The sequence below is a fragment of the Macrotis lagotis genome, chromosome X (assembly GCF_037893015.1).
Source record: "Macrotis lagotis isolate mMagLag1 chromosome X, bilby.v1.9.chrom.fasta, whole genome shotgun sequence".
In the NCBI taxonomy this organism is placed as follows: domain Eukaryota; kingdom Metazoa; phylum Chordata; class Mammalia; order Peramelemorphia; family Peramelidae; genus Macrotis; species Macrotis lagotis.
In genome coordinates, this window is record NC_133666.1 from 22,307,391 (window position 1) to 22,329,372 (window position 21,982).

At 35.6% G+C, this 21,982-nt stretch overlaps 1 protein-coding gene across 3 annotated transcripts in view; it reads right to left on the reverse strand.

Moving 5' to 3' along the window:
- TENM1 (teneurin transmembrane protein 1) overlaps nucleotides 1–21,982 on the reverse strand; it is a 1,637,812-nt gene that overhangs the window by 1,336,887 nt on the left and 278,943 nt on the right. The gene's annotated exons all lie outside the window — the stretch shown is intronic.

Genomic DNA, 21,982 nt, shown 5'->3' on the forward strand with positions numbered 1-21,982 from the left:
CCATATTTATACCTTTTGAAATTCCTGGTTTTCTTCAGTAATAAGCTCAAATACCATTCCTAGTGAAAGATGGTAAATTAGCAAATAGTAGATATAAACTGATGGTAACACACACCCAATAAAGGAAATTTGAAGAAAAAAATAGAAGTTAAAGATGCCATCAAGAAAATATATGACTGGTAAAGAAGATGGATTGCTTATGTGGCAAGGATAGGGGATGATTAATGGACAGGTAGCATGCTCCACTAGTTACATGGGTGATGTTGGAAGAAAGGGAAGAAAGTGTTCAGCTCTTTGGATTGGCCCCTAGCTGTGATTTTCTGGGAGGATATGGACAAGAGCTTTACAAGAGAGGTGTCCATAGAGGGAAGAGCTGTGGTCTTTATCACTAGAAGAAATATTCACATGGGTGTGAACATAGAGCAATATGAGTATTAGGGATATATTAGAAATGGAATGTTCCTAATGAATGAGGTCTGAGTTTTCAAAAATTTCATACTTCAGGACTTGCTTTCAAGCCACTGTGCTGAGATACTCTGTAATCATATTTCATAAGTAGTTACTACTTTTAACTACTTTATTCTTTAATCTTAGGAAATGATTAAGTAAGTTATTTCTTTGCCTTGAATATTTACTCTGCGCAGCCATGAGCACAGATTTTTATGCCTGACCTTGACAAAAACATGATTGTCAACCAAATGTAGAAGAATAAAATGTACAATATTTTATGTCACATTGCTCTATGACAAGAACTCTGCATTTGGAGGCAATTAATCCTGCACCTTACCCAGGAACTGTTATGAGCATTCAATTTTTCAACAAAAAGTTGGGTTTACTCTACATGCCACATACCTCATAGGGTTAGGTGAGTAAAATATTTTGTCTACTCTAATCTGTTACAGAAATATTGTTATTATGTTTGTATGGGATATGGTCATATGCTAGGTTTCTACTGGCACCAAGGATTTGTGGAACTGAGTAGAGGAAGGATGAAAGCGTCATTTTTCAGATGATCTTGGGTTCTTAGCTTTCATGACAAGATGAAAATTTCAACTTTCTGGTTTTGTTTTTAGGCATACAAAATAGGAATGAAATATAGGTTTCCTGAAGGGTAGAGGCAATCTTTCTTAGTTTTTGTATCTCTAACACATAGCATAGTGTGCCTTCTACACGTAAGGCACCAGAAAGGTGTTACTTAGCCAGTATTTACTAAATGGAATGGAATTAAATAAAAAGGTTGTGCCTCTCAATTTATTTAATTGTCATCAGGATAACTTCAGGAGATTTAAATCAAAATTCCTATGATAATCTGAATCATTTGTCTTTTAGCATGAATTTAGCTTCACCATCCTGGAGTTCACTTTCAGTGGTCCAGAGTAACAAGATGGTTCCAAACAAACTAAGGAGTCAGAGAACATTGAGGTACTCATGGTGTTGTGATTGGGGGTGCCAGACAAATCTCCATGCTTGTCACTGAAGATATAATATAATGAGTCAAGGTAACAGATTAGAGGCCACCCAGCTGAATTCTCTCAATATTGCACTCCAAACATTTAAAATAAATCTTTAAATCTAATTTTGGAGCAACAAAGCCAATAAAGGGTCAGGGTGAGACATTTCCCTGCCTAAGTTTTCTTAAATTTAAGAGACTGGAAGAAGTTTGTAATACCAGGGTGTAGGCCTGTTTGGAGCTCACATCCAGTGGCTGAAACAGTGGCCATAGCAGAAGCAACGGTAGCTTTAGGACCTCTCAGCTCAGAAATAATAAGGATGTTGGACAACTAATCAGAAAGACATTAGGGGCCATTTTGTTGATGTTGGTTGGTGTCATTGATTACAAACTCTGTCATCCATATTTAGTTTTCAGTTGCAGTTCCGAGGAAGAGTGCTGGGGTTAGGTCATAAAAGACCAGGGTCCCTGGTTGTGGTTGCAGTTCCAAGGCAAATAGAATACTAGCATTTGTGGTTATAGGGAACGAGAGACCTTTCCTTGATAAAGACCACAGTGCAAATATTGAGATCAGTGACCATCCCTATTCCAGGATCATTTCACCTTCAGATTTGCAGACTCACAAATCTGGCTCTGAACATAGAAGCACAATAAAGCATGTGGGACAACTCCTCCCTAGTGAGAAGTCCCCAACTTTAATATAAAATTTAAAGTCAAGAAATAGGCTGAAAAAAATGAGCAAAAAAATGAATTTAACATAAAAAGCCACTACAGTAGCTTGGAAAATCAAGATATGAACTCAAAAAAAGACAACAATATGCAAACACCTCCAAACAAAGCCTCAAAGAAAAGGGCTTTTTGAACCCAAGTCGAACAAGAATTCCTAGAAATAAAGAAAGAAATAAGAGGGTGGGTGAAACTGAGAAAAGAAATGAGAGTAACGCAAGGAAATTATGAAAAAAAGACTAGCTTCATAAAAGAGGCAAACAAATTCACTGGATAAAAGAACCCTTAAAAAGCATAATAGACCAAAAAGAAAGGAGGCACAAAATTTCAATGAATAAAGAGTTCCTTAAAAAGTAGAATGGGGGGAGGGGCAGAGACAGGATGACAGAAAAAAGTCAAGAAGTTACCTAAGCTCTAGCAAGTTTTCCACAGACACACTGTTAAATCAAGTCTCTAAAAGAATTCTGGAGTGAAAGAACCCACAAAAACAGAGAGTGATACAATTTTCCAGTCCAAAATAACTTAGAAGGACTTCAGAAAAGTTGGCTCACTTGGGGAAAAGAGGAGCACAACCAAGTGTCTAGGCAAGCAAATTGAGGGCTCCAAGTTATAGCACAGACTGGCAACCAAGGTCCCACGGTCCAGGTTTAAAAGATCAGTGGCACAGGAGATCAGCTGTGAAGCCTTCAGCCCTAGTATAAACATTCTGTCAGGCCCAGAACCCAGGGTACAGATTGGAAGACCCTAGAGCAGTGGACAAGCTTCCAGTTCCAGACTACTCAGCACAGAAAGCCAGTGACCAGAACCCTGATCCCCCCAAGTGCAAAACACTTAGAAAATTGTTTTCTATATCTTGGAGCAGAGCTTAACTTTTAAAAATGAGCAAAAACCAAATAAGATGTCTGACCACAGAAAGCTACTATAACAGGGAATATCGAAACACAAACTCAAAAGAGGAAACAATTTCAAAATGCCTACATGCAAAGACTCAGGGTAGGACTCAAACCCAAAAAGTTCTCTAGGAAAATCTCAAAAAGAATTTTAAATATCAAGTAAGGAAGTAAAAGAAAAATTGGGAAAAAATAAGTTATGTAACAGAACTATGAATAAAACTCAATAGGTTGGAAAAAAGGAGTACAAAAATTGACTAAAGAAAACTCCTTAAAAATAGAATTGGCCAAATGGGGAAAAATCCTCTAAAGAAAATAACTCTTTCAACAATAGAACTAACCAGGGGCAGCTAGGTGGTGCAGTAGAGTACCAGCCCTGGAGTCAGGAGGGCCTGACTTCAAATCCAGCCTCAGATCCTTAATACTTACTTAGCTATGTGACCTTGAGCAAGTCACTTAATCCCATTGCCTTGCCAAAAAATAGAATTGACCAAATAGAAAAGGAGGTACAAAAACTGGCCAAAGAAAATAATTCCTTAAAAATTAGGACTGGGCAGAAGCTAATGACACTATGAGATATCAACAATCATTCAAACAAAATCAAAAGAATGGAAATAAAGAAGAAAATTAAAATACCACATGGAAAAACAACTAACCTGGAAAAGAAATCCAGGAGGGATAATTTATGAATTATCGGCCTAACTGAAAGCTATGATAAAAAAAAAAAAACAAGAACCTGAAAAGCATCTTTTAAGAAATTATCAAGGAAAACTGCTCTCTGATAGCCTAGAGCCAGAAGGTAAAGTAGTAACTAAAAGAACTGATAAATCAGCTATTGAAAGAGATATCAAAACAAAAACTCTAAGAAATATAACAGCAAAATTCTAGAATTATCAGGTAAAGGAGAAAATATTGCAAGCAGCCAGAAAGAAATAATTCAAATATCATGGACGCACAGTCATGATTACAGAGGATTTAGTAGTTTCAACATTAAAGAATCGGAGGGTCTAGAATATGATATAGAAGAAGGCAAAGGACCTTGGATTACAACCAGGGATCAAGCGTCCAGCAAAACTGAGCATAATCTTTCAGTGGGAAAAGATGGATATTTAGTGACTGAGAGGACTTTTCAAACTTTCCTTATGAGCACAACAGAATTAGAGCAGAACAGAAAATCCAGTCTTCAAACAAAGGCTGAAGAGAAGACTAAAAATGTAAACAAGAAAAAACCCACAGTATTCGATAAAGTTGAATTGTCTACATCTCTACATGGAATATAATACTTTTAAGTTTCAAGAACTGTATCTTTATTATGGCAGTTAGGAGTTAGCAAGTGGCGGTGTAAGTTAATTTTGATATGATTATTAAAATAATCAAGGTGAAAAATAATTGTACTGGGAGAAAAAGAAATTGGAAGACAGAAAAGGGTAAATTATTATTGCAAGAGTGCCCCCATAACCCAGAGCAGAGCTCAATTTTTAAAAACGAGCAAAAGACAAAAAAGTCTGCCCACAAAAAGCTACCATGGGGAAGTACAACAGGGATAACAGGAAAAATCAAAACACAAATTCAGAAGAGGACAACAATTAAAAATGCCTACATGTGAAGCATGAAGAGACATGAAAGACCCAGTACAGTAGAGGGAAAGAAGGGAAGGAGTGAGCATTGGTTGAATCTTATTCTCACTGGACTTGGCTCAAAGATGGAATAACATACACACTCAGTTGGGTAAAGAGATCTATCTTAATCTGTAGGGGAATAGGAAGGGAAGGAGGAAAAATAGGAGGCTAATAGAAGGGGAAAAAATTGAGGGAGACAGTGGTCAAAAGCAAATACTGGTGAGAATGACAAAGTGAAAGGACAGAGAGAGAGAGAGAGAGAGAGAGAGAGAGAGAGAGAGAGAGAGAGAAAATAATCAGAAAAAACAGAATTAAGGGAAATACACAAATAATAAGCAAAGATATGAATATGAATGGCATGAATTCTCCCATAATATGGAACCAGATAACAAAGTGGATTAAAAAAGCGGATCCTACAACATGCTGATTACATGAAACACAATCAGTAAAGGTAAAAGGCTGAAGCAGAATATATTATGCTTAAGCTAAAGTTAAAAATAACACAGGGGCAGTAATTCTGATTTCACACAAAGAAAAACAAAAAATAGATCTATGGAAAAAAAAGACAAGGAAGGAAATTATATCTTGCTAAAAGTCATCATAGATAATGAAATATAATATAAAAACTAAATATATATGCACCAAATAGTTTAGCATCCAAATTCTTAGGGAAGAAATGAAGTGAATTACAGAAAGAAATAGAAAGTAAAACCATACAAGTGGGCGACCTCAACCTACCCTGCTTAGAACAGGATAATGTTAATCACAAAATGAACAAGAAGGAAATTAAGGAAATGCATAGAATGTTAGAAAAGTTAGATATGATAGACCTCTGGAAAAAATTGAATGGTGATAGAAGAGAATATACCTTTTGCTTAGTGATAAATGGCACCTACACAAAAATTGACCATGTATTAAGGGCATAAAAAGCATCACAATCAAATGCAGAAAGGCAGGAGTTTTAAATGCCTCTTTTTCATGTCATGATACAATAATAATTACATGAAATAAAAGACCATGGAAAGATTGAAAATTAATTGGAAGCTAAAGAATCTAGTCTTAAAAATAAGTCAAACAACAAATCACAGAAAAAATCAATAATCTCATCAAAGATAATGATAATAATGAGACAACATACTAAAATTTATGGCATGCAGCCAAAGCAGTACTTAGAGAAATGCTTACATGAATAAAAGAGAGATTAATGAATTAGATATAAAGTTAGAAAAAAGAACAAATTAAAAATCTCCAAGTAAACACCAAACTACAAATGCTGAAATTCAAAGGAGAGGTTAATAAAATTGAAAGTAAGAAAATAGTAAATTAATAAAGAAACCTAAGGGCTGGTTTTAAAAAAAATAAAATGATTAAAACTTTTGTTAATTTTATTAAAAGAAAGAAAAACACAACATTACTGGTATCAAAAATGAAAAGGGTAAACTTACTACCACAGAAAAGGAAATTAAAGTAATAATTGAGAGTTGTTTTGCCCAAATGTATGCCATAAATCTGACAATAAAAGGAAAATGGATGAATATTTACAAAAATATAAATTGTCCAGATTAACAAAAGAGGAAATAAAACACTTAAATAACCCCATTTCAGAAAAAAAGAAAATGAACAAGCACTCATTGAACTCCCTAAGAAAATCTCTCCAGGGCCAAAGGGATTTACAAGTAAATTTTACCAAACATTTAAAGAACAATTAATTCTAATAATATATAAAACATTTATGGTGAAGAAAAGTGCCAGTAAATTCCTTTTATGACAGAAATATAGTGCTGATAACAAAGCAGGAAAATCCAAAACAGAGAAAGAAAATGATAATTTCCTTATTGAATATTGATACAAAAATAAATAAAATATTGACAAAGAGATTATAGCAATTTACTACCAGGATTGTATACTATGACCAATTGGAATTTATAACAGGAATCCAGGTTCAATTTTAAGAAAATTGTTAACTTTAAGAAAATTGTTAACAGAATTGACCAAATCAGGATTAAAACAAGCAGAAATCATATTATTTTCTCAATAAATGAAGTAAAAGTTTACAGCAAAACATAGCACCCATTCCTATTAAAAACACCCAGAGAGCATAGGAAGATCCATAAGTTTCCTTAAGATGACAAGTGGTATCCATATAAAATTATCAGCATTATCTGTAAGGAGGATAAGATAGAAGCTTTCCCAATGAGATCAGAGGTAAAAACAAAATGCCCATCGTTACCACTATTTTTAATACTGTACTAGAAGTTTTGGATTTAGCAACAAGAGAAAAAAGGAATTGAAGGAATTAGAATAGGCAATGAGGAAACAAAAGTATCCCTCTTTGCAGATGATAGATGATATATTTAGAGAACACTAGAGAATCAAGTAAAAAATTATTAGAAATAATTAACTTTAACAAAGTTGAAGGCTATTAAATAAACCTACATAAATCATCAGCATTTCTATAAATCACCAAAAAAGTTCAATATCAAGAGATAGAAAGAGAAATTCCAATTTAAATAACTATAGAAAACACAAAATAGTTGGGAGTCTACTAGTCAAAGAACTATATGAAAAGAGAAACTACATGAACACAATTACAAAACACTATTCATACGAATAAAGCCAGATCTAAACAATTGAGAAAATATCGATTGCTCATTGGTAGGCTAAGATAATATAATACAAATGACAACACTACCGACATTAATCTTCTCATTCAGTGCCATATCAAACTACCAAAATACCTTTTATAGAGCTAGAAAAAAAAATAACAAAATTCATTTGAAGAACAAAATGTCAAGAATATTGAGGGAATTAATGAAAAAAATGCAAAGCCTTACCAAATCTAAAACCATATTATAAAGTGGTAATCATCAAAACTATTTGATACTGGTTAAGAAATTGAGTGGTAGATCAGTAGGATAGATTAGGTATAAAAGACTAACTATAGTGATCTGCTGATTAATAAACTCCAAAACTCTAAGTTCTGAGATAAGAAAACAGTATTTAACAAAACCTGCTAAGAAAACTGGAAACTGGCATGACAGAAACTAGGCATAGACCAACATCTCATAATGCATACCAAGGTATGATCAAAATGGGTATATGATTTATACATAAAGGATGATACCAGAAGCAAATTAAGAGAGCAAGAAATAGTTTATCTGTCAGATCTATAGAGAAGAGATACATTTGGGACAAAACAAGAGATAGAGAACATTATAAAATGCAAAATGGATAATTTTTGTTCTATTAAAATAAAAAAAATGTGCACACAAAAAAGTAAACAATGTAACCAAGATTAGAAGGAATGAAGAAAGATAGGAAACAAATTTTATAGACATTATTTCAGATTAAGATGTAATTTCTCAAATATATGGAGAGAATTGAGTCAAATTTACAAGAACACAAGTCATTTCCCAACTGATAAATGGTCAAAGGATATGAAGTCAGTTTTCAGATGAAGAAATTAAGGCTAACTATAGTCAAATGAAAAATTGCTCTAAATCATGATTGATTAGAGAAATGCAAATTAAACTATCTGAGCTACCACCTCACACCTATAAGATGGAATAATATGACAGAAAAGGAAGATAAATATTTGAGATAATGTGGGAAAATTGGAACACAGATGGCTTCTTGATGAAGTTGTGAACTGATCTAACAATTCTACAGAGCAATTTGTAATTATATTCAAACAGCTATAAAAATGTGCATACCTTTGACCCAGAAATACCTCTAACATATTGATTGGTGAGTCAGTTGGATAGATTAGATATGCATGATAGTAGTAAAGTACTATAATAATTCTACTGTTTGATAAACCCAAAGACTCTAGCTTCTGGCATAAGAAGTCACTATTTGACAAAACCTGCTGGGAAAACTGTAAAATCACATTATGGGCTGTACTATAAAGAGATCAGAAAAAGGGAAAAGGTCCCATATGTAGAAAAAATATTTTAGCACCACTTTTTTTGTGGTGGCAAAGTACTGGAAGTTGAGGGCATGTCCATCAGTTGGGGAATAGCTTAACAAGCTGTGGTATATGAATATAATGTAATAGTATTTTGCTATATGTAAAGATGAGCAGGTGGATGTCAGAAAAACATAGAAAGACTTATGGGACCTGATCCTGAATGAAGTGAGTAGAACCAGTAGACAACATTGTATGCAGTAACAGTAACAGTGCAATGACCAACTATAATAGACTTAGCTCTTCTCATCAATACAAAGGTCCAAGAAATTTCAAATGACTCATGACAGAAAATGCTATCCACATCCAGAGAAAGAACTATGGAGTCTGAATACAGATGAAGCAAATTATTTTTAGTTTGAGGGAGTTTTGTGCCTTTTCCTGTTTGTTCTTTTGCTTCTTTCACAAAAAGACTAATGTGGAAATACATTTTCATGATTGCAAATGTAGAACCTATATGACCTTGCTTGCTATCTTAGTAAGGATGGAGGGGAAAAAGTATAGGAAAAAAAACTGGACAAATGGATAAAACAGGGACAAGGCTCTCATTCTTTAAAAATTACAATTGGGCAAGTTGAAGCTAATAACTGCATGGGACATGAAGAAACAATCAAATCAAATCAAAAGAATGAAAAATTAGAAGAAAATATGAAACATGTTATTGGAAAAAATGGCAACTAGAAAATATATCAAGGCAAGATCATTTAAGAATTATTGGATTAACTGAAAGCCATGATCAGAAAAAGAGCCTAGACATTCTATTTCAAGAAATTATCTAGGAAAATTTTCAAAATCTTAGGTTCTGAGGGCAAAATAGAAATTGAATGAATCTACTGATCATTTCCTTAGAGAAATAATGACTTAAGAGTGATTTAAAGCATTTTCATATACTATAGATATCTCTAATTTCTTCAGCTGAAAATGAACAGGCAGTTTTTGAAAGAGGAAATCAAAGTTCTCTCAAGTAACATAAAAATGTCCTAAATAACTATTAGAGGAAAGGCAAATTAAAAAAAAACTGAGGAACTACCTCATACTTATCAATAATGAAAAATGCTATAGGGGATGATGGAATAATCAGAACTAAAATGAACTTTTGGCGCAGAAGCGAACTGTCTAGCAATTCTGGAAAACAATTTGGAACCTAGACCCAAAGGGTCATAAAACTGCACATACCCTTTGACCTAGAAACATTACTGCTAGGTAGGTATGCCAAAGAGATCAAAGGAAAAGGAAAAACTGATATCATCAAAGATATTTATAGTAGCATTTTTTTGTGGTGATAAAGAATTGGAAATCGATGGAATGCTCATCAGCTGAGAAATGGCTGAGTGAGTTGTGTGCATACGATTGTAATGGAGTACTATTGTGCTGTGGGAAATGATGAAGGGGATGGTTTCAAAAGAATATGGAAAGACATATATTAATGGATGCAAAGAGAAGTAAGAACTGGTCCCATCATTTTACCCAGTAACAGCAATCTTGTAATGATAATCAATTGCGAAAGACTTGGCTACTTTGATCAATATAATGATCCTAGACTATTCCAAAGAATTTATGAAAAAGAGAAAATGCTATACACCTTTAAAAAAAAGAGAACTGATGAACTCTGAGTGGAACCCAAAGTATAATTTTCTCAGTTTCTTTATTTTTCTGGATTTTTTTTCAAATATGGCTAATACAAAAATATGTTTTCCATGATTTCACATGGATAAATGATATAATATTGCCTGCCTTCTCAGTGAGCGGGGAAGGAAATGGAAGGGAAGGAGATAATTTGGAACTCAGGACTTAAAAAGAAAAGAACATTAATAATATATTTTTAAATATTTTTAAAATAATGGTATTATGCCTATTAAAAATAATATATCACATCTCTTTGAAGGAAAAAGAATAACAGGAATCAGTGAGACACAAGAAAAATAATAAACCAAATCTTAGCTCTCAGAAATAAACCTCAGAAGTTATCTAGATCATCTAGTCCAAACTGTACAATCTCCAACATCCATAACAAGCAAACATTCAGTCTTTGCTTTGAAATACCTTGTTGACTCCCCAGGGGATTCCACTCTGCCACTGAATAGTTTTCCTTAATAGGAAGTAAGGTTTTCCCTTTAAATTGAGCTGAAATTTGTTTCTCCTCTATTTCTATTCACTGTTCCTTGTTTTACCCTCTGAGAAAAATCAGAATAAGTTTGATCCCTTCTTCACATTATAACCTTTCAAATACCTGAATATGGCTATTAATATTCCCAACTCCCTACCATCATATGTGAAGTTTGATCTGACAAATACAGTCTACAGTTTAGATGAATACTTTCCTAGTTCTGGCAGTCACACTGCCCTTTAAATACCTTTTAAGATCATATTACCTATGTCATCTAGGTGGGTCATACCTGCTTTAGATACTTATTCAGCTGTTAAACTCTGGGCAAGTCATTTAACCTCAGTTTGTTTCAGTTTCCTCATTTATAAAATGAAGTCATTGGTTTCTGATCCTTATTCTCCCTACTCTTTCCCTATGTATCATAATTTACTGAAAATAGACATCAGTCCACTAAATAAAGACTCCAAATGTACATACAAACATATAGACATATGTACATCCTTAAATACTATTATGAACTAGTTCCAGAGGTGATCTCTCTTCCACAAAGAAAAAGGATTTCCCTTGTGAAGTTAGGGGAGTTAGGAAGTCTCATCTTTGAGTTCAAATATGGTGTCAGATACTTACTAGCTGTGTGACTCTGGACAAGTCACTTAACCTCATTTTGCCTCAGTTTCCTTATCTGTAAAATGGTGATAGAACTAAACCTCTCATTGGTATTGTGAAAATCCAATGAGATAATGTTTGTAAAGTATTTAGGACAGTGACTGGTGAACAGTAAATACTTAATAAATGATAGTTATTTTGATCAATTAATTTCTATTAGCCAGTTTGGTTTCCGATAAACAATTGTCGAACCAGTCTTTTCCCAATGTGTCTTTATGAAAAGTGTTTTGGAACACCCTTTTTACCCAACCCCAGTAGTAAACTCTTAGTTTTCCCCTTTTAAATCCCCTCTATTAGTCAGCCCAATGTTCAATCTAGCCTTTCCCATTTTTTTTTGGATCCTTATTGTGTTATCCAGTGTGTTAGCAGAATTTTCACAAATTCGTGTCATCTGAAAATCTGCTAAGTAAGCCATCTGTGCTTTTATCCAAATCATTGATAAGAATGTTAAATAGCAGTGTGAGGACAGATCAGCAGGGTAGTTCAAATAAACAGAACTATGTTACTATTCTTTGAATATATTCATTCAACCAGTTCCAAATGTACCTGAAGCTCTATATTTTAAGGGAGATGTCACCCTCGAATACAGCTTACAGAGATTTGTAGAACTGAGACTCTTGGTTTGTTTGCTTTTGTTTTTTTACAGAGATTTGTAGAACTGAGACTCTTGGTTTATTTGCTTTTGCTTTTTTGGCTTTGTTTTTATCTAATTTTTGAAGGCAATGAGGTTAAGTGACCTACCCAAAGTCACACTAAGCAAGTGTTAAGTGTCTGAGGTTGCATTTGAACTCAGGTCCTCCTGACTCCGAGGCTGGTGTTCTATCCACTGCACTACCTAGTTACCCCCTGAACTGAGACTCTTGGGAATTGTTGTGTAAAGCCTTCTGGAAGTGCTTCTGGCTTGAAGATATCACAATACATGGTGGTCTGAGATCCTAAGTGTTTGCATTTCATCTTTCTTCTTGGCACTGTGGGTCCTTTCCAGATAAAATCCTTAGTGAGGTCTCTGCGTTTGAGCTCTAGGTGCTTCCCTGCCTAATGATGCTGTTGACCATCATGGGGAGTTCCTGTGCTGATTGGGCTGGCTTTGGGGAAATGACCCCAATCACTCCTTCAGTAGCAGCATTCTTCTGTGCCTGTGAGGCAGAAGAGGAAGCAGCACCTAACAATTTCTATCCTCTCCTCAAGTTCTGTCTGTATTATTCCAGGTGAGAAGAAAGAGTTAAAGCAGGGGAAAACTGGTCCTAATTGCAGCTAGCAGGAACCAACGCTGATTGCATTTATTCACAGGTAGTTTCCTCCATCCTGTTCTCCCTCCTCTTCTTGTTACTGTTTATTTCCACTGTTATATAAAGAAAACAGTGGCTTCTAATCCTTGCTGTGTATTTAATGTTAGAGATTCGGCAGAGTGGGCAAAGTTGAAGGTATAGCCAGTCTTAATGTGAGGCAAGAAGGCAGCAGAATTAGTGAGCTCTCCCAAGGGAATCACAAACCTTTAGTGTCAATCTGCCTTAGGACTCATTAGCCAGCTCCAGGGTGATTTACAAGAGAGAGGATAAGCAGAGAGAAATTAATAGTCTGAAGTGAATCAAAATCTCCTAGCCACAATGAGGATATGCCTCATGGGGCATATGGGAGCCAGCCCCCTGAGACCTTAGAAAGGGAGCTTTCCTCCATCCATACCACATGAATCTCCCCTTGCATTCCTTTGCAAATTAGCACATTGTTTTAGTCCTACACCTAGCCACTCCCCTGTATCCAACAACTTCAAATGAGTGAACATTTTACATTATAGTGAAACACATCATCTGCCACCTCTACATCCTAATATCTATGACACAGTTGTAACCATCACATGCCTAACAGGACTTTTGGAGCATCTGGGTTACCACCAACATATACAGGGTGCCCCAGAAAAGCTTCTTTGTGTGTGTGTGGCAGAAGTCACTTAAAACCACCAACCAAGCAGGGGACACAAGTGATGAAAGAAAAAGTAAACAGCATAGCAAATCAAGTGACAAATAACTTTTAGCTGAGGAGGACCCAGACACAGAAAACATGTGTCTAGGGTATATACATAGAGGATACATACACAGGAAGCAAATTTGGCCAGGATGGTGTAGGAAACATTCTCCCTACTGTGTACAACCAGACTTTAAGACAGTAGTTCGTAACCTGGGGCTCATATTCTGCTAACTATTTCAATATAATTGGTTTCCTTTGCAATCCTATTTTACATATTTAAAAAATGCTTCTAAGAAATCCTCTTCTTCTCTTCTTCTTCCTTCTACTCCAATTACCTAAATGTTTCAAGTCAGGGCTATAGTCAGAAAATCATTTCTTTTTGAGGCCCTAGGTGGTTGCCGAAAAGGCTACTCATTTAAAATGCTGGACAATTTTTAATTAAAAGGTGTGAAGGAAGAATGTGATATTCTATTATGTTCTGTCATCAGAAGATTCATTAACTTTTTAATTTTAAAAATGCAGATGATAGCCAATTATTTAGGTTGGTTAAGTCAAAATACTCTCAGCAAATGTTCTCTATGGTGAATGTTAATTTGACATTTGAAAAATAAATTTGAAGGTGTTCACATTGTGCTCTCATTTTGAGATATTCAGACAAATATTGGGAAGAAGACACTAGGGGGCTCAAAGTTCAAATTCTCTCTTCATGAATATAAAGTGACAGTAGAAGATGTTCCATTCTGTTCCTAATATGCCATCAGTCAGTTGAAATCACAGAAATATTTTCACAGGGAAGACTTTTTAGCAAGCTGCATTATTGCTTCAAAATACTAATATCTATGGCAATTAACAATTAACCAAATACATTTAAGATGATTATTATTCAAAAGTCTAACCCTAAGGTCATTATGACTATGAATTTCTCTACTGATGACTCTTTTTTTGAAAAGGCTGTTCTTGATTAGATCTTTGAATGCATGGTTTGCAGGTGACATCATCAGCAATGTATATAATAATTTCTCCACACCTTGTCAATTTGGGAAATTCTTCTCCAAATTTTCCCACAAGCCTTCCGAATGTATATAATATGTGAATTGTACAGGAAATTTGATCTTCCTCTTTTATAATCTCTTGTGGGGATCACTGGGATATTTGGACCGGGCATGTTATCTCTCTCTCTTTTTTTTGCAAGGCAGTGGTGGTAAGTGACTTGCCCAAGGCCACAAAGCTAGGTAATTCTTAAGTGTCTGAGGCTGGATTTGAATTCAGGGACTCCTGACTCCAGGGCTCTATCCACTGCACCACCTAGCTGCCCCACATGTTATCTCTTACACTTACAACATAAGCAGTCAACTTTCTTTTCTGGACCTACATGTCTTCCCTGATGTTTTTGTCATTATATTTCTGATACAACTCATTGTCAGCAACATGCAGTAGTTTATTTTATATTCTTTTTCCCATTGATGAAAAGTGCATCATCTGTTTGGACATGCATATTATTCAAAGATTTTAAATTATTAGCCCATATCTTTCTTTCCTCAGACTTTGCCTGTTCTTCTTTTTTAATAACACCTTTTGCAAAAGTATTCTAATTACCTCAACAGTTTTCTTTGGTCTCTGTCTTTAGTAGTTAATTTCCTATGTTGACTCAGGTATGAGATACAGAAATAGCAATTCTTTACTGCTATGGATTCCAGTATTTTCCTTTCCAACAATCTAGCATATCAACAGCTCCTGTCACTTCATGTTGTAGACCTCGCCTCATTCTAGCCCCAACATCCCAATTGCCTCATTACAACTTAGAATCATAAGATCATTTCTCTAGAGCCAGAAGCAACCTAAGATATTATTAATTCAAACTCCATCCTTTGATTTAATCTAAACTGGCTTTATGCTTTCGTATTCTAATAATAGATTGTTATCAACATTTAGCAGCAAAACCACAAGTCACACCAAGGTGCCACAGGTTATGGTTAAGACCACAGCAATATACAGAATATTAGATGGGTGTGACCAGATGGCTAGTACATCTGGTCCACACTCTATGCATGCCTATGATTGGGAGAGATAAGGAGCTAAGGTCTCCATTTGGGAATTCAGTTTCTTCTGGAATCTGAGAGATTCTTCATTTCCTATGGCATTTATAAATGTGGAAATAAGTTCGTATGTTATGTAATCATTTCCACTTCTGCTAAATAATGTAAATGTACTTTTCTATTCATTTATCTTCTTAATATAGATATCCACCTGCTACAAAACCTTCAATCTTCTTGGGAATTACTGGCTGTTGAAATTCATTTCTTCTCAGGAAAATCAACACGGCATTCAATGGAATAACATCTGATTTCATTTTGACCCCGTGATAGGGTCTTGTATGCTTGACTTCTATGAGGAGCTCTTTCTAAACAGGCAGGATTTTAGCCTTCTCTAATTTTTCAAAATAATGAAAAAAAAGAGATGTAAGGAAACTCATTTTACTTATTTTTTTCACACAGCCTCACATAAAATAATGCAAAGCACTTTCTTGAGAGAATTGGTCAATCACCAAGGCCTGGGATCTTTACAAAAACATAAAAAGGGATACAGCTGTTATCAATTTCAATGTCTTCTAAACAGAGATCTCACAAAGACCTAGAGACAGCAACTGGGGAAATGATCTCTCTATTACTTTTTGTGACCCAAATGTATTTGAGGAAATGTATTGGTAATAGTTTATTTAATGAAAAGATATTACACAAAAAGGTGCAATGGAAAAATGAGATCAAGAACTTCTTACTTCTGTAGGCCATTTTCGTTATGCAAATCTGCATAAAGAGGCAATTTCTACGCCAGAAGGTCCCCATAGATAAAATCGCGATCCTCCTTTTCCCACTCTTTTTTAGGGAGGAAGAGCTCTTTCATATTCATTTTCTTCTATGGTAACATTTGCTGCATGTACTCACTGGTGGGGATTTTCCCTGCTAAATATTTGGATAAAAAGAAAAGACAAAACCTAACTGAGAATATTAAAGTTTGCTTTCAAATCTCCAGGCAACTAAAACAAAAAAAAAAAACAAAAAACAGTTGAGTTTTCGTTTTCTCATTAAAGCAACCTAATAACAAACCCTTAAAACACAACTATCTGTTATACACATGTACAAAGTTGGTTAACCAGTCATAGTCCCCTTCTTAAGGACCTCTGGAGCTTCCAACTGAAAGTGAATGAGAACAAAACCAAATCCAGACCAAACGAGGAACAGGTGTTTTAACTTAAAAAGGCAGACACACTACACATGTGCACAAACAGAAGCTAGTCAATAAGAAGATAGTAGAACAGATTTGTTTCTAGCTTTTTATAGTTCTACACATAAGCATCAGTCCCAAGTGTCAACCCCAAACATCTTTCTAAATACCAAAAGCTGCTAGATGATCAAGTGAAATGAAAAAAAGGAAAGTTGAAATTTTACTGCTCAGAGGATAATTTGCTAAGTCAGCACCTCAGGGTCATTCACATCAAACTTGGAGAATTCCAGTTCATATATACATATATATATATATATATATATATATATATATATATATATTATATATATTATATATAATATATATATAATATATATAATATATATATATATATAATATATATATAATATATATATATATAATATATATATATATATAATATATATATATATATATAATTTAGAGTAATTAATTGACTATACTGGGGAGTAAGTCCTCTGGTCAGTTTTCTTTCACTAAGGCAAAGTGAAAGCTTCACATGGTGCCTTTCCTTCCTCTGTTTTTGATCCCTTATGCTCGGCTGGACAAAACCCCAAGGTTTTGTAACACTTCAACTATGGTATTGGTTGAGGAGCAATGGCAGTCAGATTTAGGGAAAATATGGTTGTGGGAAGGCATAAAGTAAACCCTGTTATATAGAAAGATGGTATAAACCCCAAAGAAATAAGGACACATGTTATGCCTGAAGAGGCAGAGGAATCTTCGATATTTTGGAGGCCAGCTATCCTCTTTTACGTTCTTCATTGTAGAGGTGGAAGGGACCCTAGAAGTAATCTCATCCAATTACCTTATTTTATAGAGGAGGACCCAGGGATCCAGATCTGTGAAGTAGAAGGAAAGGAGGAAAGAAGGAAGAAGGGGAAGAAACAAGCACTTAGTAAGTGCCTATTATATTCCAGATACTATGATAAGCACTCTACAAATATTACCTCATTTGTTCCTCACAACAAGAGGCTAATGGATATTACTATCCTCATTTTACAAAAGAGAAAACTGAGGAAAATTGGGGCTAAAGGACTTGCCCAGGGTCATACAATCAATAAGTGTTTAATGCCCCATTTAAACTAAGGTCTTCTTGACTCAAGGCCTAACACTTTATCCACTAGCTACCAAATTGAACTCAAGTTATCTTACTCCATACCTAATGGTTATTCCTATGGAGCACACTGTCTACCTTGGTAAATCCTGTCTGAAGTCATAAATTTCCTATGTTGGAGATATTCTGGAAGTGGCTAAATGATCATTGGTGCCTGTCATGGTGGAAGTAGTTAATAGGTGCTTATTGAATGAATGAATGATGATAGAGAAAAAAATCAACCATCTGAAAGGAGAAAATTGGATAACACTCCACCATTATGGGTCCTTATACTCAGGACCCATTTTCTGATTCTCTGTACAGATATATGGCAAAAAGTTGGGATAATGGGAACTCTATGCCTAGAAACACCTCAGGTATTTGGACCTTTTTCAGGCTCAGTTTCTTCCTTTGTAAAATGTGTGGTTATAATACCTGCACAGCATTAGCTGCTATCTATGATTGTACTACTTTGTAAACTAACTTGAGACAATCTCTGACATGAGCCAATGTAATGGTAAGCAACAATGATCCTGGAATTCAGAATAATTAGGCTAAAGCTCCACTTCTAGCATTTGAATGTTGTCATGATGATAAGCAAATCTCATAGTTTTTCTGAACTTCAGTTATTTCATCTATAAAAAGAAAATATTGCCTATTTACTAAAAATGTTCTGAAAAATCCAGTCAATGTAAAGAGCTTTGCAAAACAGAAACTGAATAGCTGTCAGCTGCTTGTAACCAATGACTGAACCATCAAAAAGGTAGATCCCAACACTAACATGATAAGGCAGAAAAAGTGGGGGCTTCCAGGAGCAGCTGAAAAAGACAGCAAAATACTCAAAATGATAGATGCCAAATGATCCAATTTTTAATCATGATATTTGGAAGATTTAATTAGAACTTTTAAGGATGTCATAACAATAAATGGTTGCCATAAAATTCAACTTCTTTGCGAAAACCCAAACTTTTTGCCTTATATAGCTCCTTAGGGAAATTTATTTTCCTTTAAATTTCCTGTTTTATTAAAGTAAAAAGGATTGGGTTGAGGCACTCCCCATGGATCATTTGAGCAGATGAGTTGAGCTTCCCTGTACACATCTCTCAGAGCTGAGGGACTTGCACTTTGGAATGGTGAAGAAATCCCCTTCCTGGTCCCATGGTTCCCATGATGGTGAGGGTGGAGGAGAGGGGTGCATTGAGAAAGGAAAAATGACCCTCTTGCTAGATTTTGATATGAGTGACTCTAACCTGGAGAATTTTCTCCTTTGCTTTTCAAGTGTTTGAAGTCTTTGTGAGGCTATCTCTTGGACTTCTTGTGCAGGAAAGGGGGAAATTAGGGGAAGGAACTTTTCCCATCAACTCCAAAGTTCCTGATTGTTTTTTATTTTGATTTGTATGTTTGTCTGTTTTCCCTGAGCACAGGTGACAAAAGTGTAATTAGGAAAGACAAACTCTGAAGCAATGGCTGTTTTAGAAGTTCAAGCTTCCTTGAGCTCCTTAGTTAGATTTGACTAGAAAGAGGACAGTTTTTCTATACTGTTTTAGAGGTGACTACCAACAAGATGATGAGCACCAAGTCAAGTCGTGGATTGCTAGGGGTCATGGACCTTAAGAAATTTAAATAGTACAATTCTAAAATGAAGCTTAAATGGTTGCAATAACATGGAATTTTTCACATTTGAATATTTAAAGTATCAGCCTCCTGAGAGTATAAAAGAAGTTATGGGTTACTGCTTCATGTTTACAGTCTTTGTCAATGCAAACATGATTCTTTTTTGCTTGTCGTCTGAAGTATTTTTTTCTGTGCAGAGGAAAGAAATAGCTGTCCTCTATCTGCTCTACACTGTACCTTGCCTACTCTCCTACTCCCTTTTGGGGATATCCTAATGTGAATCAAACCAACGCTTTCTATACCTGAGTTTTTAAAATACTCTAGGGTAGGGATTTAAGGAATAAGACACATCCACTAAAATGAACTGCAGTCATTTCCATCCAGAATCTGGAATCCTTTAGTAAAAAGGGTATATCGCAACTCTGCTGGGCTCAAGAATTTCATTATAACAGAATTTAATTTTTTTACATAACAATTTTCTGGAAATAGGCCCACTTGAATACTGGAGACAAGGACTGCAAAGTGTTTTTTGTAAAACAGCCTAGAGTTCGTTACATACTAGTTGGTATTTCTGTTGTTGTTCTTTGCCCTCCATTCTGGAAGAAGACCACAACATCAAGAAGGCGATACCATGACAAGCATGTAAATTGGATTTAAGTGAGGTAGAACTGTGTCAGGTCTCCAACCCCCCCCCCCCCCCCCGAAGTTCTATGAGTCCAGTGGCAAGATACAGTTCAGGACAACTGGAGATGGTCCAAGTTGCAGTGGGAGACCTTGAACTTTTTAAGCCTGTTCAGTGATCAAGGCTAGGTAAGAAATGAAGCAAAGAATGACCTCTCTTACCAAGACAAAAAAAAATCAATCTGGGCGGGGAAGATCCATAAGAGTTTTGGCCAAAACAGAAACAACTGCTATTTACACTCATTCAAAGCCATCAAAATCCAAATGATGACCAAGTGAGGCTTGGATTGGGTCCTATTGTGGGCCAATCTAGTGAAAGTCAGAATGGTTTGAGTTTAAGGCATGGTCAGGTTATTCTCTTTGACTCCCAATGGGCTATATCAAAGCCTGGGTTTCCTATGCTGCATTTCAAGAAATCATAAATTAAACTACACAGGGCAAGAGAGTACATACAAGAGCTGCAATATAGTACATATGTTATCCCAATATGAAAGATGCAGAAACTGAAATCAATGAACTTGACCATTATTATATAGCTAGAAAGTGTCAGAGGCAGGTTTGTTCAGACCTCATCTGATTCCCAAATACAGGTCCAAACCTGGTTTGTGACTTAATAGAAAAGAATCATGGAGCTGCCTGAAACACACAAAAATGGGATAACTTGGTTGGGTCATGTAGCTAGTAATTAAAAGTGAGAATTAAATTCATCTTTCTGACCTTGTCAAACAAAGCCCTCTATCTACTAAATCACACTGTCTTCTTATACATCTTATACATTCTACCAGGAACAACCAGATGGTGCAGTGGATAAAGTACCTGCCCTGAAGTCAGGAAGACCTGAGTTCAAATCTGCCTTCAGACACTTACTAGCTCTGTGACCTTGGGCAAGTCACTTAACGCTGACAGCTTCACTTCCAGGGCCATCTCCAATCATCCTAGTTTATATATCTGGCCACTAGACTCAGATGACTCCGGAGGAGGAAGTGAGGCTGGTGACTTGGCACAGGCACCACCCCCCATCCAATTCATATGCTTGTCACAGGATCACTTCCCTGATGTTGTGGTCTTCTTTGAAAATGAAGGAGAGGGGCAGCTAGGTGGTGCAGTGGATAAACCACCGGCCCTGTAATCAGGAGTACCTGGGTTCAAATCCAGTCTCAGACACTTAATAATTACCTAGCCGTGTGGCCTTGGGCAAGCCACTTAACCCCATTTGCCTTGCAAAAACCTAAAAAAAAAGAAAATGAAGGAGAAACATCATCAATCACTCCAATGCTATAACCAGGGGGTCTAGTGTCCTTTAGAATATTTAGAGTTTTGGATGGTCTTTTACTCATTAAAACAACTTCCCTTCCTTTAATTATCTAGAATCTACTAAAATGCCAACAATGTGCTAAGCACTGGGTTAAGTATTAGGGAAACAAAGGCAAAAGACAGTCTCTGTCCTCAAGATGCTGGGAGGCTGATGCTTCAAATGTTGGATCCTTATTGTGCTACATAAAGACAGATGTGGTATAGGTATAGGTTTAAGCCTAAACGAAATTAGGCATATTAGGTATTCATTCTAAATGGATGCCAGAACTACATTACTTGGATTCTCCTTCTTCAGTATCACAAGGCTATATTTCTTTCAATGCCTCACTGTAAACACTAGTAAGTGAGTGAAAATCGAATGGAATGGAAAAGTATTTAAGTGGTTACTAGTGCTAAGAGGGTTGGGGAGACAAAAACAAAAACAAACACTCTGCTTTTGCCTTTCTCACTGAACTATATACTACTTTGAAGCTTTATTGACTGACTTCTCTATAGAGCTCCCTGAAGCTCATTATTGGAATAACCTCATCTTCCCATTAAGATCTCATGAGCTTTGGTACTCTATCTTATCACTACTCTCTACCTCTCCGATTGGATGGTAGAATCATGAATTCCAAACCTTCATT